We start from the raw sequence: 25863 nt of genomic DNA on the forward strand, positions 1-25863 counted from the left end.
TGATCAGCCTTGAATCCTTTTAGGAAGTTTAAAACAGCTGTGCTGCACAATGAAGTGAGAAAAGCAGCAGGAATAGGCTTTGGCAAGCCTAGATTTGTTAATAATGAAACAAAGGAAAGGTAACCTGCAAGCTGTAACTCCAGCTATTCACTTCTGAGAGTGAATAGCATGCAAGAATGATCCAGCAGATGAATTCAGCTGCAATTGGGACACAAAAAAAGTGATGCCTTAATCAAAGTTATTTGTAAAGTAAGGGTTCAAATACCTTGCAAACTTAAAATATGTCAGTTAGATCCTCCTGAACTGCTTGCAAACTCAGAAAATTGGAAGAAAATTCATTCCTGACAGAAATTAAAGTGTGCTTATTTCATTTATCCTAATATGAGAGAGAAAAGCTATTAATAACACTTGAAGACATCGTACAACAAGAAGCATTTCATCCTAAGTATTGTTTTTTGAATCAACACTACTCATGGGATGTGATGTTTCAATAAGCAAGTTGTAACCATCCGGTGTGCTATTTGGTTTGCCTTCATAGGCAGCCAATCTTATCTTCAATGTCTTCAGTCTGTTACTAGGCATATTCAGTAGCCTATCTTATTTAACAGTTTATTTCTTTTGACAGTGACAATCGGTAATTGTTTCTCATTTAACAACAGCTTACAGATTCAGTAAAATGTTGTACTGCTGACTTGAATATTAACTGTAGCTTTGGCACCTTCTTTTTCCCTGGATTGATTTCTGTCAGCATACATAGCCTTATTTCAGAAAAGTAATACAGAGAGAATGGCTTTTACTTCGTTAAATCTGATTCAGATCTAACTTCTGCAATAGCTCTTTGAGAGAAAAAGAGGACATAACCTTATTTGATGTTCAGAGGAATAAAAGTCTACCAGATTCTTACAATTGTGGAAAGAAATAGACAAGTGTTTGTCATAATTCCAGCTCCTTTCTTTGATCTTATTGAATAAAGTTCAAGAGTTATTTCTCACACAGCTAGTGTGTATAAAAAATTCAGTTCCAAGCATTGACTAAAATGGCAAATCACCAAATTAAGATTTTTTAATCTTCCATGCTAACTAACTGATTTTCTTACAGCCTAGGTTCCAAGGATTGCATAGTTTTTCCACCAAATAAAATTATAATTAGCCTATTTGTGATTTTTCGCCAACCTGAAAGTGGTTTGACATCTCAAAAACCCAATAACATCTCATTGTTTATGTCAAGAAAGAAGTCAGATGAAAAATGTTGCTGGCCAGCACTTAGGACTACTATTTCAATATACACTGTGTCCAGTTTCCCCAGGTCCTGTATTGCACCATCTATCCTCCCAGTGCAAATACACTCTTCTATTTAGGTCATTTGCATATAGAAGAATTTTGAAATTTTTTTAATCTTCTCTTTTCACAAAACAGATGTTCCAGGAAATATCAAGTGAAATGATGCCAAGTGTTTCTTATCATTCAAGTAATCCTGGACAGACATTCATAGATCTGTTTCTTGGCACTTTCTGATCTCCTCCCAAAAACATTCCGGCTCCTATTGAGACTCTTGGTGAAATGCCCTTAGAAAATAATGGGATCTAGGATGATACCTCAGCTTTTGCCCAGAACTATGCATTGGAAACTTCATCATAAAAATCAAGAAACTCAGCTTCTCAAAGCTTAAACTCTGTACACTCTTCTCTGTTCACACTTGTTATTATCCTGCTAATTTAGGCAGAGTGAGATTTCTGGACACCATAAGATCTTAAATATTGCTTATTTGTGCTCCCTCACACACACCCTGTAAGAATTATGGACTCGGGCTGGTTCCCCATGGACAAGTTCAAGAGGACACATGGTTAGAAGCCACTGGGAGAAGAATTAGAGGAGGCAGGGCACAATACATGAATGTAGAAGCAATTCCAGAGATGGAGCAGGGTGACAAAAATTCATCAGACAATGCAAAAGTTAAGAACAGAGAAAACTTCTAGTTAGTGGAGCCTTTTAAGACCTCAGTGCTTCAGGACTTGATCACAACAGTATATCCAGCTCTGGCATCCGCAGCAGAGGAAAGACATAGACCTGCTGCAGCAGGTCCAGAGGAGGGCCACAAAAATGATCAGAGGGATGGAACACCTCTCCTATGAGGACAGCCTGGAGAATAGAAGGCTCCGGGGGAGACCTTATTGCAGCATTTCAATATTAAAAGGAGGCTTATAAGAAAGACAGGGACAGAGTTTTTAGTAGGGCCTGTAGCAGTAGGACAAGGGGTAATGGTTTTAAACTAAAAGACGGTAGATTTAGGCTAGATATAAGGAAGAAACTTTTTATGATGAGGGTGGTGAAACACTGGAACAGGTTGCCCAGAGAGGTGGTAGCTGCCTCATCCCTGGAAATGTTCAAGGTCAGGTTGGCTGGGGCTCTGAGCAACCTGATCTAGTTGAAGATGTCTGTGCTCATTGTAGGGGGGGTTGGACTAGATGACCTTTAAAGGTCCCTTCCAACCCAAACTATACTATGATTTTATGATTTTATGATCTGAGCAGAATAGTCTCCTCATACCTTATTTGCTCCACAGCTGGGGTCATCTAGCCACAGCTTTGTGCTTTGTCTCTGACCTAGGCACCTCTTTCCAGTTATAATCCTTCATTTCACACCCAAGACCCCTGCAGCAATGCTTCTTCCCAAGTTTCATATCTCACTTCTGTATTCCACAGAGGGAGATGACTCCACCATGTACTTCCCTCTATATAAGAATGACTTCTGTCATGGTTTTAATTTCTTGACAAAACAAGAAATATTAGAAATAAGAATATAATATAAGAAATCAGAAAGAAGTAAGAAATGTGCCTTAGCACAATTACCAGCTTCTATTCGGAAGAAAAAAAAAAAAAGGTAAAATTCCTAGCTGCTCTAAGACAATATGGCCTGCCAGCATTTCTACTCATTCCACTATATATACACCTGATTTTTATTCTTGGCAGGGTAAAGTCTATGTGATACCAGATGTGTATTAAGCTGTTGGTTTTTTTTAAAATTAAAAAATAGTCAGCTCCTATAGTCACTTAGCTGGATGAGAACACCTCTTGAAAAACTAATACCTTGGCATGCACAGAATCCAGATTCTGACACTGTATTTCTAGTGCACAGCTCAGAGAACTCAGATGGTTCATACATACAGATATAAGGACTTGTAGCTAGCAGATCCAGATTATACTAAATTCCTCACAATCTCTAGATTTAGGAAATATGGTGGGGTAGGTAGAAGCAGAGACAGGAATTTGCCAGTATGCATTTTGTACATTTCCAAACTGGTGTCTGTTGGCTGGGAGATGCTCTCACGTATTTTTAAGGCTGAGCAGAGATTTTGGCAGCTGTAAAAGTCTGTAGCTCTGATCTTTGTTGCAAAAATCCTCAGGAAGGAATTGGAGGTAAAAAAGAGCTCAGACCACTGAGTCCTTAATATCAGTGATAGCAGGAATCAAGAGTGATAGAAATATGTAAGGAGATTACAAAAAAATCTCCAAAATAAAAATGAATACAAAATTCCTCTCTGGTTAGGACAGTAATGTCATTGCCAACTTTATTCCAATGAAAATAAAAGCTAATAAATTCAGAGCTTTCTGATTACTTTTTAAAAATGTTTTGTTAGTATATACAGTCAATCATTTCCAGTGGATGAAGCTGCCAGGGCAATTTAATAGTTTCTGAAGGACCCATCACGTTTCTTTGGGTTCTGCCTTTGCAAATCACTAGCAGAGTAGCTAATGGAGATGACAGCAGCCTGACCTATAATAAGCCTTCATAGAAAACAATCAGGGAAGTGCATGCTCAATTAGCTGTATTTCTGCCTCTTAAGTTGTTCTTTTCAATATACAAGTTCTGTGATGTGACTGATTCAAGCTGTAAACAATTCAGAACATATATATCTATCTGCCAGATGGTTTACTGCAGCAAAATTCCTAGCAGTCTTCAAGTGATTGCCACCAACTGTTGTGAAAAAAAAAAAAAAAAAAATTAAAAAATCAGAATTGTTAATCTTTCCATACTATCATCTTGAAAAGAAAGGAAGTCCAAGGTTATGGTCTTAATAACTCTAAGTAATAGATACCTTATCAGTAACATACCCAGAAACTTGTGGCATCATTAGATACAAGAATATTTTACATTTTAAGTTACATCACATCTTACCTTAATTATATGTATGGATTGCCTTTCTTTTTTTTCCTTTGCCCTTCCACTGAATTTACTATATTCAGTATCATTTATGATGAGTGGTTAGTAGTGCCTAAATGTTAACAATTAGTAAACTTGCATCTATGTGATACCTGTATTGTACACAATACAGTGTTGGTACTGGGGACACTTAGCAAAACATAAAAAACCCCCGAAAAAACAAAAACCAAAACCACTGTATGATCTCCCTCTTCTCCCAACATACCTCTGCTTTAAATAGCAAAGAAACATTTACACAGGGATATTTTGTAAAAAATAGGAATGACATCTTGTTTGATAGGGCTGATGTTCTCAATAGTTAAAAGCTTCTGAATACATAGAACTGAATCCTGGTGATGTTTACTGGACTGTGTTTTTCCTTTGCAAAGTCAGGATCAAGTGCAGTGTGGTAAAGCTTCATTTTGGGGAATGCAAGCTTCATGAACATTGCCCACACAGGCAGAGCCATGATGGGCTCTAGGGCAGGAGGTCAGTTTGGGATTGTTTCAGCTCAGGAGTAGGACCAAGCAGAGCTATCTTTCCTCTTCTTCCTGTACTCTATTCCATATGGGGAGTCCTCCCCCTTTCTCAGCCAGATCAGCAGGAGTCCTCTGAGCAGCAGTAGCAGGAGGAATCAGGACATGCCACAGCATCACCTTGTTGTTATTTGTTTCCATCACGTTTGGACTAGACTCAAACAGAGCACAACCAGACCATGCTGTTAAAGCTTTCTGATACTCGGGCCTCCTGGCACCATCTGAGTGGTGCCCTGGTTGGGTGGTTTCATGCACCCTCACCACGAGGCTGAGTTAAACTTTGGGATTACTGAAACAAGTGGCAAAACCCAGCCACTTTGGCCCAGCTTTAGAGGCACCCTAGTTTTACTGTGGATGTGACACTGAGTACACCTCAAATTAGCCATCAAAGAATCAGGTGTCTTCCAAGCTAGCTGTCAGAGATAGAGAGAACCAGAAGGTGATTCACTGCATGTGAAGATCATATCTAAAATGTGTGGAATAAGTCACCCTCTGAAGATGCTCTTTTCTCTCTGCCTGTCTCCTTGGACTACAGAGAGAGCTTAGTCAATAGAGCAAACACCTAACACATACAGAGACAATGACAGGTGTAATATAACCTACACTAACTCTATATCCTTGCCTTCACCAAGATGACTCATGGCAATAGGGTTTGTTCATTAACCAAAGTTACCTCTGAGCAGGCAAAGTTTTCTATTGAGCTGCTCCTTTTGTGCTCTATTTTGTAGGAAGCAGCAATTCAACTGAATATCTTGTTGCACTATTTCTGCTCTCATTCCCTATAGCAAAGGCATGTCTAAATTGTAAAGAACTGCATACACAACTAACTTATTCTAATTTCCCTGAGAATAAGAATAAATTATTTCTATAGGAATTAAATGTTATTTGCAGTAGGCTCACGTATTTTGGCAATTCATTATGCTCGCATGTCGGGTTTTGCTGCCTCGTGACCTTTGTGACATCAAAAGACATTTTTTTGTTGTTCAGCCATATTAGCAATTCTAAAACTTATGTCTCGATTGCAGGTTCCTATTGTTTGTCAGTACTCTGTATTACACAATGCTCAGTAGAGAAAAACCCACAGTCAAATCTCTTGTGGGAACAAAATGTATGTCTTAATTTTAACTGAGACAATGCATAGCTAACTGTTCTTTAAACTGTAATTATTAGGCCTGAACAAGCATCCATTGAAGACATCTACATTGTTGGTGCCCTGGTGAGATCACTCGGAAAACAAATGGTTAGTGGTGTACAACATATGCTAAAATGCCCAGAGGAGTTAGGACGCTTCCTTAGTGTTGCCTGTAAACTTTTCTTACTGGCTTGCCTTTTCTTGTATATGCCACTCATAATTAACTACAGCAAAAGAGGGCCCAGCAAGGAAAAGCAATTTATCTGAAAGCCTCTATTCTTTTCTCAAAATGTATGAAGTCTTATTTTGTACTTCCAGTTGGCCAGCATTTCCTTTTTGTTTGCAGAATAATGATATGATTGTCTCAAATAATAGAAGACCTTCTAGGGAAGCTCAAAGATGCTATAAATTTGCACTCATCTTTGCTGTAGCAGCTTCCAAACTGGTAAGGAGTCACTGCCCTTCTTGTCTAGAAGTGAGAAGCATGTATGATCACAGCATTAATTACTGGATATTTCAGTGGCTGTCTCTTGTGATGGAAAAAACTTAATTAGATGCTTTGGATCTTTTTGGCAACAAAATAGCCAGTAAGTGGTTTCATCCGTATAATGCCATCTATGCTAGTATCCTGCATTCCTTTGTCTGTAGGAAAGTAATTTCTTCCTTTGTCTGTTGGAGACAACTTGTTGCTTCCAGTTTTCTTGAGGACAATTCTTAGTATTGGGGAAGTTTCTGGATTTGTCCAGCTTCTGCACCAGGCAGAGTGTTTGACATAGTAGGTATTGTCTAAAAGTATTGTATATCCAAGAAATAAATATTAAAAGAAGCAAAAGACTGTGTAAGTGACAAGCTCTTCCACAGATACTATGAACAGTTATAAGGTTAAGTAAAAGGTTTGCCCATGGCTGATTTTTCATGTGAACCTTCAGAAACTGGTCAAATGCAGATGACTTCCACTGGCCCAAGGAGCAATCCACTGTCCATAACCAAATGTTACCCTTATGACTGAGACTTGGGCTTGTAGGAATCTGTATTTTCCCCATGATGTTTTGCTTTTTAAGTGTTAATGTCAAGTTGCCTTTAAAAAAAGGACAAGCACTCCCATAGGCACAAACATGAAAAGACTACATCACTTTCCTCTTAACCGGACCTTCACAGGAGTGTCTACATGTTTGATCTGGATTGTTTCATCAGTGCCTTGTCTTCAGTGCCAAATGTCAAAGTCACATCAAGGCTGAACAAAAGTCCGCTGAAGTCAGTAAAAATCCCTCCAGTAACTTTAGTGAGCACTGGATGCAGCTGTTAACTTACAGGTCATTGCCAAGATGAACTGAAGAGGCACCTACTGTCAGTAATATACTGGCTTCCTAAAGGCTTGTATGTTTATTAAAAATGAATAATATGAATCATTCTGTTTCCTATGTGGTACACAAAGAACAAATTTTTCAGACTGAAAGGAAAAACCCTGGAAAATAATAATTGCAAATGAGACGTTATTGTTTAAAGCCTAGCACTTCTGTGATTAGACTGATGTCTTGCCTTCCTCTTCTCCCAGAATGTATGTGTTTGCCAAATGCGCAAAATGCATATTCAAAGCTATTTTGAAGTTAAACAAATCAAAGGTGTTTGTAAGTGTGCAAGCAGTTTCACCTCCTGTGCCCTAAAGTCAGCCTAACCAAGGTTATTCAAACTGAATTTGAAGTGACTGTTTCTGGGTTAAGACCTCCTTCTGCTAATTTTTAGCAGTTCAGAGTAATTGTTTTGGCAGAAGTTATAAAACAATGGAAACGGACCTTTTGTAGTGGGAAGATGACAAACACTTCTGAACTCTCACAGGACTAACAGCGAACACTGCTTAAATACTCTTTGTTCCAGAGATGAAAAAGCTGCTTCTTATCTTTGGATTTACAAAATGACCTGCATTATCTTGATTTTCTCCTCAATGAATCATTCAAGTGTTTTACAACAGATCATTAAAGGTAAGGGGAAACTGTTTAGTGAAGTGTTTAGCATGTACATAATATTTGTTTTGCTTAAATAACATTCCCACATAAAGGATGTTTGGAGTCACTGTTTAGCAAAAAGAAAACAACATTGGACTTTAAAAACACCAAGACCCACAGCACAGATAAGTGAAAACTGTAGTGATTAGCTGTATATTGAATGCAGTAACTATATTTGGCAAAGACAGAGCTCCCAACATCTAAATAATGTTCAAGAGCAAGAAGACTTCTTTTCCAAGTCAAAGACTTAAAAGGTTTTTCCTTGCACAACTTAAACAACATTTTAAAAATTGTATTTGACCTCTATTTCTCATGGGCCACCAACAAGCTATCACATCATCTTGGTTATCTGCTGACCCAGACTGCCAGGTAATAATTCCTTTCAATTACACCTCTTGGAGAAATGATGAGAATGGGTGAATTATTTTAAACAAGTTCCCAATCTAGTTAACCAGCCTACACCACAGAACCAGTCCTCACTATTGATTCTACTTCTCATCCCAAAGTGGATTAAAAATCCTATGTTGCTGTCTGATACCTTAAAGTGCTATTGCCTTCTGTTGAGACAGCAATATAGTAGCTTAATATTGGCTTTAAATAGACATGTTTTTATCCTTTCTCCACATAGGCTGAAGGTGTTTTCTTCCTTGTCCTCTCTTAAATTATACAAGGGATGATTATAAATCAGAATGATAAATCTAAGGATGCAATGTTATGGACATCTACCTTCCACCCCTTTCCTCTGTGCTAGTGATACTGTAGGAGAAAAGATACTGCCAAAGGGAAGTTTCCCTCCTATCCATCACTGCAGGCTAATCTCATGCCTGCACATGCTGCCTTAGCTGTCTGCTAGACTCTGCTATTGCCCTGAATTTTTTTCAGTTCTTAAACTGCCAAACCTTCCTGTCTGTTTTACTTGCATATTTCCCCTCAAAGCATTTTGTTAGACTTGTTCTCTGCTGTTTGAGACATCAGAGCTTTATTGACTAGTAGTTATTCAGCATTTGTCAGCCTTTCTCACCTTCCCAGACTCACACTGGGGTCAGGACACTCCTTAGACATAATGTCTTGGCACCAGTAATGCATATTCGTCACTCAGAGAAACACTGCAAAGCAGCATATCTAGAGGCACTCCAAAGGTGGCAAAAGTGCCTGGGTAGCCAGTGAGAATAAGATAGCACTGTCACACAGAGCAGGTGAGACCCTACACATATGCTCTGTATTTAAGATGAAGTTGTTTGCATTTGGCAGTGTTCCAGTCTGAATACAGACACTGGACAGGATACAATTGGAGAAAAGATCATCAGGGGCATCAGTGTACCAGCTTGCATGAAACTAGGCAGGTGGATGGGTGGATAATGAGCTTCAGCTTCCCACTTAGCCTTGCAAACATATGATCCATCAGCCATAACATCTAGTGGTGCAGCACCACAGTAAATGAAGCTATGAGTATACATACATTTCTGTACCTCTGTGAATGGTGTACATATTCCCTTCCACTTTATCATCAGTATCCCAGCTTAAAAACAGTGCAATACCTTCTTATGAAAGCCTTCAGTGTCTACTTCCAAATCTGAGATCATACAAACATTCCACAGTGCAAAAAGGGTTTGTGCACATAGTTGTATTGCAGACATTTTTGCAGAGTTCACCATGCCCGGGCAAAGTTTTTCTAAATTTCTTCTGCACTCAGTGGTAATGTTAAGGGAAATCACCTCCTGTGTTGTGTCAGTAACATTTTTGTTAACATTAGTGCCTACAGCAGTCTTTGAAAGACAGGTGTGATCTTCAGTCTGGGTATACAGGAAACTCTAACACTCAGTTGTTTCATTGTTCATGATTAGCTTCTTGCTTTTTATCAATCTAGCACTATAACCCAGATTGTGTAGGAATGAAGTCAGGGCTGGCTTAAGTAATGAAGACTACAGAGAAAGAGCACATATTTGTGTGTTTTAGAAAAGGTATGAAAAGAGAGATTAGATATACTAAAATTTTTGGCAATGTTCCTAAATTTAGAATAATCTATTAATTAGATCTTAAATGTATTTCAGTACATCATGAAGAAATAAATAGGGATCTGCTCACCAGTGAGGCCACCATCACTGTTCCTTCCTCTGCATTGCTTCACCTTTCAACAAGAGTGCTTGATCTGCACTTGCATGAGGCTTCTGGTTTATGTTCTCTTCAGTATGAATGAAAGTCACTGAGGACCATGAGCACATCTTGCTGGTCTTAACACTGGAGAGATATTTTTTTTAATGTTGGTTGCTGATTGAGTTAGAGTAAACTGAAACATACAAATCCTAAAAGTATACATCCCAATCAAAGCACTGAGTTGCTCAAAGCCGATATAGGTATCTTCTAAACTCAGTCAAACCTGTGATCAGCTACTAGTGCCTTCAGATGTCCTTTGTTGCTCTGATCAAGACTATGGGGAACATAAAATGAAGGGTCACTACAGGGATCCTTTTTCCTCACCTTTGAATCTAACACAAGTGTTCAGAAGCTGAACTGCACTTTCATCCTCTATCTTGTAGAGTCATGCTATCTCCTTTACACTTTATGGGAAGATAATAGTGTTCACAAATGTCTGAACCCATTCCTCCTTGCCTTTGTAGCTATGCACATTCATAGTCCTAAAAAGCCAAAGGGGACCATATTGATGCTTTAATCTGTCCTCCCACATAATACAGGTCGTAGAATAATTTACCTTGGTACTTCACATCAGATCCAGTAAGCTGTGGCAGAACTATAGCATGGATTTTAGATATCTATCTCAATTTGAAGATGTCGAGTGACTAAATGATTCACTCTCTCTTTAGGTAAGTGGTTCCAAAAGTTAATTTTATTAACCTTTAAAAAATTGTGCCTTATTTCTAGCTTGAACTGCTTTAGTTTCAGCTCCTAGCCACAGACCTTCCTACACTCTTATGTGATAAGGAGCCCTTGACTATCATCAACACGTTTCCCAGGCATTTCTAGATCCTATTCTGTTCAGGTCTCAACTTCCTATACTCTGGCCTTCAAGCATCAATTGCAATTATTTTAAAATACTCTGATTAAGTTAGTTAGTGGGATATTCATGCTTACAACTGATTAAGACACAAACAGCTAATAAACATTTGTTAGCTATCAGAACTCCAAGTACACAGAGGAGAATGAAAGAGCTCCGGAGTTATTTTAGAAATGTCCTTTCCTAATCCTGAAGTAGCACTGGAGTTGTTCTGCTAACTGCTGCTTCTAAAGATTTCTGGTTATATCTCATTCAAGATCCACAGCCATGCACAGCTTGACCTTTTTTTTTTTTATTCATTGTCTTCTTAGAGATAATCCATTTTTATCCATTGCTTTTGTGTTGCTAGAATATTTCATTTATTTTTTACAAAACTGAGAGGGTCAAAAGATGAGCCTGGGTAAAAGAGCACAGCTCTACTAATACCAACTTGATTGATCCAGCCATAAATCTGGACCAAACTGGCTCTCAGCTTGACAACAGTCAATCCATGAAAGCACAGTCTTCCTGATTTCAACTATTTATCTGTGACAGGGAAAAGACAGCTGGCAAGCTGAGCATGAGGGAGTTGGCTACAGGATAAACAAATCATATCTGCTTCTAAAGCTATAGATCTGTTTCTCATTGCAAAACATTTATCAACAACTTCCATCACAAATAAGCACCAGTTTTCAGCCAAAACCCACACCTGCCTTAGTATATCTTGTCACTTATCCTGAGATAGACCATACAGTGCTGATCAAATGTATCCACACAGGAATACATTATTCCAACCCTGCCCTATTAAATGGATTTTCTTTTCTACACTATCCATGGGTTTAGACACAACCATGAATTTCATAAATAAAGGTACATTTCCTGCACAGAAAGGCAGAACACTGTATTTCTGTGTGTCTGGATCACTTCTTCCTGTGAATAAGCACATCTTCATCATGTTAAAAACCCCAAACTTCTCTGTATATTAGTTGTAGATAATGATGTACAGTTACAGAAAAGATAGTAAGGCCTAAAACCCTCACTTCTGGAAAACACTACACATTTTGAACATGGTTAGTCATGAATCAGTACAGAGCATTAATGTGTATTTCCCCTCCCTGACTGCTTTGAGGCACCACTTGGAAAAAATGATGATAAACCAGATTAGAACTGTGAAATCACATTGCCACTTTTATATGCTGTCATTGCCTTGGTGGATGAATAGCTATGAAGATAAGTGCAGCTATATTACGTACCTCTGTTCCCTCCTCCACCCTACCTCCCACACTCAAGTTCTGATTCAAATGCATCAAGTCCTCCAGGGCTGTCCAGGAAATTGCCACCCAGAGATTTCCGTAGTGTTCACAGTCAGCACCACTGAAGGAGGAGATAAAGCTTTGTTCAGAGGGAGTGCCTTGAACTGCTTTTTTTAGTTAGTCAGTCAGTAATGGATGCTTTAAGCCTACTTGCGATCTGTCATCTCATAATTTTCAAAGTATTTTGGCGTTATACACATTCCTTCCTTGCTTATGTACAGTCAACATGTGTATGTATATATACACATAGCATTTCTTACAGTGAAAAAAAACCTGCAAAAGTGAGGTTTCATTTTAAGAGAAACTGTCAAAAGTAGCACCATGTAACACCCTCTTTAGGATTTCTGCAGCTGCATCAAAATATGTGCAATGTGTTACAGGAACCCCTTCCACAATGCCTGTCACTGTATGAGACACTGAGGCCATTCCTTGTAATTCACTTCTCAATATATATAAAAAACTTGTTAGGAAATAGCTCTTTGAAAGGCAAGTGGTTTCCCTAGGACTAGGAGTGACCCTAGAACTCAGATCAGTAATTAGTTGTTATTCTTTCTATGATTGCTACAATGAAACCTATACAAGAAAAGCTTATTTTTCCAGAGACTGCACCACAGTGTGTCCAAACATTGTAAACATAGTACAATCACAACCCTTTTAGATGATCTTCCTTTAGCAAGAGATAGTTATCAGGCCACTCGGTCGTTGGCTGACACGGCTAGAAATCTTGGCTAGAGGCAGAAGTGATCACTTACAAATGCAAAAAAAAAAAAAGTAAACAGAAGAACAAACCTGCAAAAGCCACAGATGTCAGCCTAAGGACAAAGGAAGGAATCAAGGGGGTTAAAATGAGGAGACTATGCAGCAGCCAAGGTGAATCATACATGCTTTTGGGAGCTGACATTAAGTTGCCGTATTTCTTAGGTTGGCTTGGAGGTAAAGTTTTAGGTAGAAGAGTTTGGAAAGTTGACATGAAGCACACAAGCTCCATGCACCAGCTATGGAGATGACACCAGCTGATAAGGGGGGAAGATGCCTCAGGAAACTATAGCAGTGCCATAACTGTGACCTCTCTGCTGAGCAGCTTCTGAACAGGCAGATTTATGCTCCTGCTCCCACTGTTAAATGAGAAACTTGGTACCTCTCAAGCTCCTCAGAGAACCAGAAACTGGTGCCCCAGTACTCCCAGGGGAACAGAAAGGATAAGGAACAAGAGACATCTTCCCCTCTCCCTGTCTTTGCAGGACAGAGGTGGAAGCAATGATGATGAAAACTGGAATATGTCTCATACAGTCAGTTAGCTTTAAACACTTTATTTTGCTGCTCAGATGATGATTTCCTAGTTTAAATAAAACAAAGTGTGATTCCCCTCATTTCACTTGGATTCCTTGAAGAGCACTCTTTGACAGCAGCTAGGATTGATTGTTTTGAGATGTATGTTAAGCCACTCTTCTGGGCTGTTGCTGAATATTAGGGGTATCCTAATATTAGAAGTGTCAGAAGACACAAACAAAGGAACCAAAGTAGTTCAAGTCCATGACATTACTGAGAACTCATGCTCCTTGCACAGGACTGCTAGGGAGCCAGGACAGGCAGCAGCAGTGGGATGAGCAGGAGCAACAGCAGACAATGATGTTGGCTCATTCAAGAACTTTTACATCCTAACCAGGAGACTTTTCCAGGTCTCAGACACAGAATGCTCTGTGCTTACACAAGAGTCAATGTTTTTCTGTCCTACGCGTGGCAACACTAAGGCAATAATCTGCCAAGCATTTGCCACTGGATTTGTGCCCTCGTGTTAGGAAGGATGACGTTACAGATGTAATGGTGGTGTGCTGAGGAACACTGAGAAAACCAACGGCTTTTAAATTCCATCCCTAACATTCACCAAAAAACAGACTGTGGGCCTTCTGCTCTTCTGAGGAGTTCCCTAGCTTCAGTGCCAGAAGCTGGGAGGCAGTCAGCCTCTGATAACTCTTCCCTGAGGGAACTATAGGATGACCCTGAGGAGCTGTCACCCTGATCCAGAGTATAGTAACAATAATCATAAACTTAATCTCCTGTTCGTCTAATATTAGTGTTTATTCATAATGGCCATGTCCCTATTTACATATTAATTTGCTGCATTATTAATTATTTCAAAATCGTTGTCATATGTTGTCTTCTTTGTAATGTGGTGGGGGGTTGGGTTGGAGAAGTTGTGGTAGTGAAAGTTTCTGGTGTTTTTCCTTTATTCTGAATTCAACTAGGCTTTCTTTTTTCCCATATTTCAATTAAAAAAGGAAAACCAAAGCAACAAACATCTGGTTTCTGCTATTATTGGAGAAAGGGAGGTTATGAACTTCTGGTCTCCAACCATGGAAAGGCCTAGGAAGAAGGTGGCCTTGGATTTCTATCATGACAGTACTTACAGTAAGTCTTTTGGCTCCAGTCACAGAAAGAAGAAGGAAGGAAAATTACATTTGTAATTGCAAAAGAATTTTCAAATAAATTATTTGACAAATCTTGAGTATGAATAATTTGACCTCTTATGACTGAAATTAAATAACATGATAGGCATGTCTTACTAATACAGTACTCTTCAATGCATGCATTTTAATGTCTTTATTGCCTACAATTATCTATAAAAAATATCACTTTCCTTCTTCATGTTGTTCACATGATATACAAACTGTTCCAACTGTTCATGGTTTATAGTTTTGTTAAAAACCCTTAATAGAAGTTATACAGAGATCCAATACACCAGCAAATGTACTCTGTTCTCCATGCTTAAATATATAAAAACCACAATTATGCTTCCTAAGTGCCTAAATGTTTTAATCCAGAATAGCTGTTTTTCTATGTTATTTCATACCATTCTTGAGTGGCAGGAAAATAAAACAATCTGTGAGTGTATCTGCCTAAAATAACCAAGAGATGGCAGCACTCCATTCAACCCAAATTTGACTTGTCATATAATCTATATAACTACAGTACAGCAGGCAGCACAAGTAGGAAATGCAAGTGAAGCAGAGCAGTCAGCTGTAGAGTAAGCCAGGACATGCATCATTTCATCAGTCATTCTCCCTGTTTGCCATGGGGTACTGACAAACACAGCAGTGATGGAAAGTTCTTGACCAAATGAGGAGAACGAGGAGGTTCATGACAACTGCCTTTCTTCCTGGTTCATTGTCTATTAGTGGCCGCAACATTCACTGAGGTCCTGACATTGTTCCCTTGCATTTGAAAGCATTAGGAAAAATATTGTCACCACGAGGAAAGGTTTTAAGATAAGGTGCCTAGTGAACACATTCCAAAATGGATTAATCATCATTTAAGAAAAAAAAAAAGGCCACAGAGAGTTTAATGCATATTATAGTAGGTCAAATCACATACAGTATTCTTTCCTTCCTCTCTTAAATGTTGGAGTAGAAGTTAACTCTCCATAATTCTCTTCAATCTTCATACACTACTGCCTGTCAGTGTAAACTACAAATTATTAGGTACTTTGTCTTGGTTTGCCAAGGTGCAAATAGCTACACAGAGAGACCTTATTGGATGTCAAGTGCTTTGGGTTCTTTGGGAAGAGTATTACTGTGTGGAGAACAGAGTGTTAATGCATTCAAAATCAATCTTGAAGAAACTGTGACCTGATGCAGTGGTATGTTTTACTTATTTTGGTCTCCAGAAATCTTTGGATGCTTTTTAAGCTTCCTTATAAATGTTTAGGAATTCTCTGATACTAGTGATCATTGCTGGAGGTAGGCTCAAATGTTTTTTATTGCATGACTAGCATGGAGGCATTTACAAAAAATAAATTTTCTTTGCACGTAAATGGCTATGCTTATCCTCCATGTTCAGTAGGTTGTTTACACTCTGGTTTTTGCAGTACATGTTAGGGTAATTAGTCTATTTGACTTTATATTGTTTTCCATATGTTCCTGCATTGTCAAAAGGTGGGAGGTTATAAATTAGCATGCAATAAGTATCATGTTACAAAATCCTAGCAGAGAAAAAACACCTGTCATTTGTACCAAGTCAGCTCTGTAAAATCACACCTATAGTCCCTACTTATGTGGAACTCAGGCAGTTTCCATGACAGCAAAATTACAAGTGTATCTCCACTAGGATGTTAAAGCAGGATGGGTTACTCTCCTATAACAGAAAAACGTGGTGTAGTAATTAAATCTCAACTTTTAAACACATGAAGGATCCCATGGATGAAGGTCCTCAACTTTCCTTTCTTCTCCTGCCTCTCTTAGCTGTTCCATCAGAAGCACACTTTGCAGCTCTCTCTCGCCCAGTCTACTGTTCCTGCATGGGGGAACTTTCCATCATACTTAGTCACAGGCTTCAGTGGCTTTAGTTAACACTGAGAACACTAAAGGAGACAGATGGCTGTTTCAGACAAGGCCAAATTGAATAATTATGCTTACCCACATTGAAAAAGAAGCAACGTCTGGGATGTTACAAAAAAGTCCCTTATTTATTTTTAACATAGATGAAGTAACTGATGGTCCTTTGCCACTACAGTAGGATCTGCTTCTTTATAATTCATTAATTTTACCAAGAAAATATTCCTTTTACCCCACTTCTGAGCAAAGATTTCATAGCAGAGACCACCCTCAAGAGACCCTCCTTCCACTTAGAAGACAGTGTTTAAATAAAACAGAATACGGCTGGCAAAACTTTGTGATGAACTACGTTGCGTGACACTGACAGGATCTTTGATTATCACAGACTGTTGGGGTCTGCTGTTAGGTGTCTTCTGCAAGGCAGTCTCCAAGCAGCACTGCGTCCTTAATGCCATGTCACAGCACTGGAGACAAGTACCTGATGGACTTGCCTCAGACTTCGCACGTACATAGGCTCAAGGAAGTCCAGGAAGACTTTCCAGATTTATAACTCAGCACGTGAGCCAAGGATAAGCAAAATTACTATAAGAGAAAAATGTAGCCCCTTGCCTGGGAAGGGAAAAAAAAAAAAGGAAGAAAAGACATTTCTGACAGGGTGGAGGAGGAGACGCCTTCAGAGGAACAAAGTTAAGCTTCAGAGTGTAGCTGCTTGGAGAGTACAAGTGGAGGCACGCCTTGGCAGGATGCAGAACACACTCCCCCAGGGCAGCAGTAGATGTCAGTAGGAGCTGGGCTCCCCCATGCAGTCTCGCCTAATGTTACTGTTGGGTCTTTTATGGGCTCCTCTGGAGCAATAGCTGCCCCCACACATTCTTCCTCCCTGGCTTTTTCTGCAGTCTCCACCTTCAACCTCTAGTCCTGCTGAGCTTAACTTGCACATGACACTGTGACCTGAGGTGAAATGATATATTTGATGTGCATTATCTAAAGTCCTGATTTATTTATTTTGGAGTAGGTGGGGGAAAGAGAGGTATATGAGGGAACCTGAAAAGTTCAAGAAAGTGCTTGAGGATTAATACGCTGCTGGACAGGATAAAATAAATTTTGCCAAAGAAAACACAATCAGGCCAAGTGCTGAGATTGGGCTGGGAGGGACTGCACGGGCAGAGAAAGGGTTTGGGGAGTTGGATCAGCTCAAGGGTCAGGAAAAAATATAGGAAAGACTGGAAGCAGAGTGACGGGAAAGGAGGAGTGTGTCAGCCCACGTGTCAATGAATCGGCTGTTGGCAGCACATAAATGTTAAGGAGCAGCATGCAGTCTCTGACTATTTGTAGCTTGATTCCTAAACCAAAGAAGAAATCCAGGGCAGCACTGGATACCAGACTACACCTTTGAGCCATCAGAGCCTTTCACTTGCACTAAGGAAAATAGATTATTGATGCTGGCAGGGACATATACTTTAAATACAGACAAGGAGATTGCAGACTAATCCAAATCCAAACAGAAGCAAGTTGTCTAAAGCCAAATTCCTTTTATAGTCCCTTAATTTCACTACAAAATTGCTTTCCTTTAAGTCTTAAATTGTGTAGTATCCAAGCCAATATAGCTAACCCTTTCTTACAAGAGAAGTCTGTCTGTGCAGGAGTGGACCCATTAAAAACTCAAAAGACTAATGGCTTGCAGGACCCGGGGTAAAATCTTGGCCCCACTGAAGGCAGTAGGATGTTTGCCAAGGACTTCAGTGAGGCCAGGATTTTACCTCAGGTCTTTACAAGCAACAGCATTGCTCATTTAGAAGCACAAAAACACCACTGTGAGTTTCCTGAGGTCCAATCACCATGTCTTGCTGGTGCTTCCAATGTCAGATGGCTTCATGTTGGAACCCAAAGGCAAGAGGCTGAGAAATGAAGCCATATCCTCTCACTAAAAGCCAATTCATTTTAGGTGATCTATGTGTGATGTTTGATTCCAACAAAAAGAAGAAAACCAAAATTTGAATGTTTTTCTTTTCCCCCTTCCTCACATTCTCCCAAACCAACCTACTTCCCTACGGGGATAGGATAAAGATCTTTCATTAGAAATGATGTGGCAGAGGACTGCTGGCCCAGCTGGGGGTACATGGGACACAGTGTGGCTGTAGGGCCAGTCAGGAAGCACACTGACCTCAGGCTGCTCACGGGGCCCCCACCCAGCAGATGACCAGCCGCTAACACGGCTCCGTCGGCCGGACATGCCACTGGGACGGCATGGTAATTGAAAACAGCAGGCCTTCTGCCTGCAGCCTCCTGGTGTTAGTGCTTGGGAGTGTGCGATCATGATCAATAAGGCTTCATGGGAATCTTTTAAAGTGCTCCCAGCCACATCACTCCAGTAAAGGATTTGTCAGCCTTTCCATAAACCCCAGTTTTGAAGAGTTTATAGCTCAGCTTGTTTTCATTACCTTGAGGTGAAAGTTGCCATATAAAATTTCAGACCAGAAACACTTTTTTCCCTTGCTAATACAAAATATCATTTAAAACAAATTTTTGTCTCCAAATTTAGAGTCCTGGTAAGAGCCATGTTGTTCCCTAACTGTTTTGGGTGTGCTGCTCAGAACTTCAGCGTGAAAATCTGTTGAATTTAAGGATTAACAAACAAATGGCAAGCTCTTCTGCTGAATTTTTAAACCACTGACTAATTCATCCAGAACCTCCGAGTTATATTGCTCACTCCCAAGAAATGTTGTAAGTCCGCATCAGGGACTTCTGTGGAAGAAGAACAGACAATGCTCCTCTGCCTCTTCCCCTTCCAGCAGCTGGAACTAGAGTTTTGTGGTGCTTTGTTGTTTTAAGCAGTAGAATTTCAGCTCATATAAAGTCACTGTAACTCCATTCACTACAAACTACCTTGCATCTTTTATCTGTTAAACAGTTGCTATACTGCAACCCAGAAATAACTGAACTTTCAGTAACAGACACAACTTTTCCTGTTACATGCATGAGTCACACTGCAGCTACCTGTACTTTCAGAGCACAGTGGGAGAAGAAAACTAGGGCTGTCTTTCCAAACTCAGCTGATGCCAGATGCCTGTGCCTCACACAGACAGGCAAAATGTTTTTCATCACTTGAGCAGTAATATCTGACCTCTGCATTGCAGACAGCTTCCCTCACTGCTGAACTGGATCCTCACCCCACGCAGTGCAGTGGAATCCCACCTCTGCTGCTTTCCGACCTTACCAGCAGCCACAGACCAAAGCCCCTGCCTCTCCTGGGGAGGACAGAGCTGCGAGAGCACCAGTTTCCAATCCTGCAAGCTTAATGCCATTGTTTCGCAGCAATAGATGTTAGCATCCAAAACAAAAATTTAAAAAAACATAGAGGAAGGATATACCTGTACATACCACCTTCACCTATTTATGGTTGCATTAATTTCCTTGTGTAATATCACAAAGTTAATTTCACACAATGTTCTTACAAAACAGGGGATAGAATATTGCAGTCTAATATCTTTGAGGATTGACCCAGGAGGACCAGAAGTGCTGTCATGCAGGTGAGTTCATCCATCAAAGCCAAGTGAATTTATATTTGTTAGATCTCCAGTCTCTGAAAAGTCTGTCTGCTTTATCCAAATGTCATATGACCATGTTACGCCTGGTGGAATTAATATATTCTGGATGCTTTCTTGATGAGAAGGTACATTGCACTTTTTTTGGCATGGCCTATGCCTAGGATAATTTCTCCTTAACCAATGTTTTTTTGCTGATGTAAGAAAGTTTGGAAAAATCAAAGAGGGAAAAAAACCATGTTTTTTTCTAAGCAGTATCAGCTTTATAAGTGGATGGGGAACAGATTATTGGTGGGGGTTTTGGGGGATTAAAGGAAATAGTAAGAAAGATTTGGGGAAGGGGAAGAGGTGGAGGGAGTCTTCAACAAAATTAATAAAAATAGTACTAATTTTGCCATTACTACAAGAAGCTGAAAGTGCATTGCCAGCTATAGAATAATACCAAGTATAGATACAGCACTCTTCAGTCTTGATTCTTAAGGAAATGAAGCTTATATGAATCACATGTCTCCGTGTGTATCAAAGTGGTTTTTCTGTCAGTTTTCCCTTCAATCCTTTTTAATTCTCTAGGCTGAATCAGGAGAGCAATAGAAGTTTCAAAGTCAAAATATTTCTGTAAGGGTCCTGAAACCTTGAAGCCCTGCAGGAAAACCAAACCAAAACAAAAAACCCAAACCCCCAAAACTATTAGTACTTCCACTGGGGCAAATGATACTGTAAAAACTCAGCTGCTTTTGAACACCAGAAAATCCACAAATGGCAACAGACAGTCAGAGCACTTCAACAGCTGGAAAGGTTTTATTCAAAGCTGTTACCTTATTAGACACCAGAAAACTAAAATGCATAGACTCTCAGACTACATGCATTGACAGGCAAAGGTGATGGGCATGTACTCTGATTCCAAAATTTCCTACAAGTTTTCTGTCTCATGTATCTTGTAGTCTTCACAGTATGCTAGAAAATAGACAACATTGACAGAAAGCTAAACCCAAGCTAACTGAAAGATATATAGGCCCTTACTGAAAGGATTTCCTTGGCATTAATTTCATGCTGTAGCCAATAGACCATACTCCCTTTTCATTTCTTTTAAATTGGGGCCATTTGGAAAGCTATAAATTCTCCTTAGGAAGTAGATTTTCCTCTAGTATTGTCCTATTCAAAGACTGTATTTCTTGGGGCTTTCCTCTAAGTAAATCTCATGGAAAATGAGTCACCTGTTAAAATGATAGAAGTCGTTTGCAAATGCCTTCTCCAGCACTAGAGCCACAAGTAGAATGAGAATATAATCTTAAGCAGCCATCCAAAGGAGACAAGGAGGCAAGCTTCTGTTTGTTTCATATATTTCCAAGCTACCACAGGATCATGCAGAAAAAAACAACAGTAAACGATTCCTAAATTTCTTCTTCATGGTAGAACAATTTCCAGTTGTCCTATTTCCTGTTACTAACTAAAACAACTTTATGTCTGTTGATATGTTATTTATTGCCATCAGTCATCTCCTCCATGGGACACACAGTGGGCAGGAGATTGAGTCTTCTGGTTTGTTTTCTAGCCTAATAGGAAAGCACGTGCTGCTGCAGGGTTCCCAGCCTGCCTGCAGCAGGAGGAAGGCTGCAGAGTCCACGCAGCCTCTTGCAAGGCCCTTGCCTTTGTACATGGCTGTCTAAGGCATATCAACCACCTTGACACTCTGCCAGTGAGCAGAGAAGCAGCAAAAGCAAGCCAGCTTTGCTGAATGAAAGAGGGAAGCTCGTGTAGTCCAAATGAACAGTAATTTAGACTTTTTATGTACATGACCCCTGCCTTCTTTGTGTTGTCAAGAATAGCAAACAAAGTGCTAATGATAATGAGAAAATCCATCTTGTGTCAGTTCCAGCCCCCACAAACACAGATTCTCGGATTAATCGAGCCCTGCGCCAAGTGCTTTGACTGGCATGGATATTAGAATTTATTTTCTCTGTTGATAAATAGCCAAAGCAATGTTCCTGTCCTGGTGTAGCTGATGGAAATCCCTCTGTAAGCACTTGTCTCTCAGTATTTCCACTGAAAATACCACAGGATTCTTGCCCAGCCTGAAAAATAGAAGGGTAGGAGGAAGCAAAATTGTGTCTTAGGTTTATCTCCTTGCAGTTATTTCAGAGACTTTATGGGCACTAATAGCAGGCATGCTGAGAACAAGGAAACCACTCGCTCTGCAGCATTCCTGCTGCTAATGAAACTAAGAAGAAACCTTCATGGTGCTCATGACCTCACGCCAAATCCCAAATGTTAAATTACTGTATGTTTTTAGGCTTCCACTCATGAAAACTTAAAAAAAAAAAAAAAAAAAAAAAAAAAAAAAGAAAAAGGCTTTACAGTTTTTTCTGTATGGCAGCAAGCCTGGACATTTTTGTTTCAGATCCACCATAAATATTTGACTCTCAAGTCATCCACATTCATGATTGATTTAGTTAGCAGGCTAGTAGGCATACTCTGGCAGAGGACTTGCCATGTGCCAGTTATGTGGAAATATGGACACATTGGAAACTTCCTTTTTTGACCATTTACTACTCTATCTTATCAAATCATAAACACAGGAGAGGACTTAGGGACAGATTGTTCCTGGCCCACAAAAGCTGGAGTAAGAGCAGAGTTTTCTGGCTGATCAGTAAATGCAGTCCTTGTAAAAAAGCAGAAGCTCTTGAGCTACATGACACTTTGTAATGTGTATTTGGAGCTGTCACCATGACCACTGAAGTCAGAAGGAGCTGGCCTGCTCATTTTATGAGGAATTTGATTATTCCCCATGCAGGAAGAAGTATAGAAGGAGAAGGGCAAACCAGGTGACAGCATTTGTCCTCTACAAGTCGCTAATACCTAGACTTTGAAGTGATGCACTACAGAGCTGTTAGGTATGATCAGTATGAGAGAATATGGTTGCAGGGCTCCAAAGCCAACAGGGTACCAAGCACAGCATGCATCTGCCAGTGCTGAAGCTGAAGAGAAATAAGACAACTTAAAAGGACACAAGACCTTATCTATGTTTGTCAGCACTGGAGTGGCACCAACACTGAGGAGAATGGTTGAGAGCAGCTGGAGAAATTAATTTCTCTTGACTACACTTGGTTTTGTACTTCAGCATAACTTAGTGTGATCTGAACCCTTTCCTGGATCAGAGTGAGAGCAGGAGTGGAAGAGAGAGATGCTGCAGAATGAGAGTCATGTGTTGTAGGAAGAGGTCAAGTGTTAAAAAAGACAGTGGATGAAGGAGGGAAAAAATGACAAGTAACCTTCCCTGAGTACCTGGGAATATCTTCTTGACCAAAAAGAGGAAGCCAAATTCAGAACAAACAGGGGACTTCTGCTCCACAGAGAGCTGCTAACAAGCTTTAAGCCTTGTCCTTCCACAAGGTATTTTATATGCCAGCTGTGAAATATCACAAACACTTGTCAAAAGTTTAACAATCCAGCCTCGCTATGTTTATCCCTTTCAAACAATACCTTGTTGGGGGCCTGGTTCCGAGAAGCAATTGTGCAGAGAATGCAGATGGGAGGAAACGCAGCTTGTCAGAAAAGAGAGAAATGGCTTTTACAGAAGCTCCAAAATTTATGTGGACTTTTTTCTTCCCTCGATATACAGATGTCACTCCCTGGCAGGTGGAATCAGCAGCAGAGAGTCCTCTCTAAGCACTTCTTAAATGAGGAAATGCTTCATTTTCCAAGGTCAGTTGTGGCAGCAAACTGCTGGAGAAGTTAATTGGTGAGTCTGGATACACATAAGGCATGAAGAGCCTGCAATCACCTCCCAGCATTCAGTTTTTAGCAAATGGCCTTATTGAGCAAGAAAGGGAAAGACAACCTACCACAGCTCCATGACACAGCCAGTATCTTTGCAAAGAAATACCTTGATGCTTTTTTCTGAGTGTCCAGTTGCACTGTATATGGCAAATGAACAAATTCATTTGGTCTCAGCTGTGCAATGAAAGAGGTATCAAAATTGCTTTCTCCAGGCAATGAACCACTGGAGAGTCCCTCATTACCTTTGAGTCTGAAATCATCATTCAGAAATTTACAGGCCATGCCATAGTTCCTCAGAGAAACTCTGCATTACTTTGGTTTGCCCTGTTTGATATGCCTGCCTTTTCCTCTGTCACCTTTTCCTCCCCCAGATCTTTCTTTTTTATCCTGATGGTACCAGTTCAGTTTATGCAGTGGGAGGTGCGAATGTATTAGACCAAAGTTTTGGATGACTTAAACACCTCTGAACGCTTTCCACACACACTTCAGGTATGCTCCCACTAGCACATCCTCATCCTTGGTGGAGCCATGCCACGGCCTAACCTCTGAGTTTGCAGAGTCGTGTTCACAATAAGAACTCATTACCCAGCTGTTGTGTGTCAGCCCCAGTAGTTCAGCGAAGTCCCCCCACAGTGGGATGGGGGACAGAATCGGAAGAGTAAAAGTGAGAAAATGCATGGGTTGAGATAAAGACAAAACTAAACAAAGAAAAGCAAGTGATGCAAAAGCAATCGCTCACCACCAGCTGACTGATGCTTAGTCAGTCTCAGCTCAACAGCAACCCTTGGCAAACTCCCCCCCAGCCGTGTTGCTGAGCACAATGTTACATGGTAGGGGATATCCCTTTGGGGTCAGCTGTCTGGGCTGTGTCTCCTCCCAATCTCTTGCCCATCACCAGCCTACTTGCTGGCAGCGCAGCATGAGAAAAAAAGACCTTGGCACTATGCAAACACTGTTCAGCAATAGCTAAAAATGGGTGTGTTATAACACTGTTTTGTTCACAAATCCAAAGCATAACACCACACAGGCTGCTGTGAAGAAAATTAAGTATCTCAGTGGACCTCAGCACACCAGCTCATATGGAAACTGTAGCTGGTTACTGCTATGACCAACATACTCAAAGTAATGTACAATCCCCTTCACTCAAGGGGATTGATAGCATCAAAAGACATTTAAGAAAAACTTGTTCTTTCCAATTATATCTGTTGCTTTAATATAAAATATGACCTTTTTCTACAGATCTTAAATCCTCCCTTATATACTTAGGCCATTGGGGTCTCAGCAACACTGTTCCTTTATGTATAATCTATGAATTGACAGACTGGACTAAAGGTTCTACTAACATGCAAGCTCTGTACAGCCTCATCTGGAGGTATTTGGACTGAATGAAAGCACTGCATTTCCATCTTATCATGTTTACAATACTCTCCCATCTCTTTTCTAGCTGTGCGATCTAAGAAGATAAGGAAGATGGTTACCAGGGCCCTTGGACATCACTATTAGTAGTCTGGGATTAGGAAGAAGTTAGAAACCTCTTCTGGAACAAGTGCTGGAGGCTTCTGCTCTGTGTGGCTCTGCATCTGGGAGAGCAGAGGCTCGGCTGCCCAAGCCCAGCTCATTAACTGTCGGGTTCTGGTCTGAGAGCAGGAAAGAAAAAGATGTTCACAGCCTGGGAGCAGGAAAATTAGATGGCATATCTCAGGGGAGCCTTGCTATAACCTTTTCCTAGCACGAGAGGTTGCATGTTTGCAAGATGCAACCAACGCTCTAGTGTCCAACCAACAAGCCTCAAGAGAAGGAGCTGCAGACAAAAAGAGAAAGGGAGAGATCCTGAAAGCATTCAAGCTAGGGAAAATAGTATGCCCATACTGAGCCACAAAAGGCCCTTCATTAGTAACAGTGGAGAATAAATAGGGGTACCCATGGTGCCTCCGCTTGGTGCTGTCACTAGCACAGCAGTAATGGCAGTAACCACCATCACCAGCAGTGGTGGAGATTTGCTCTGTAATACGTATCTCCCTGCCTTCTGTAAGGC

The sequence above is a fragment of the Strix uralensis genome, chromosome 3, assembly GCF_047716275.1.
Source record: "Strix uralensis isolate ZFMK-TIS-50842 chromosome 3, bStrUra1, whole genome shotgun sequence".
In the NCBI taxonomy this organism is placed as follows: Eukaryota; Metazoa; Chordata; class Aves; order Strigiformes; family Strigidae; genus Strix; species Strix uralensis.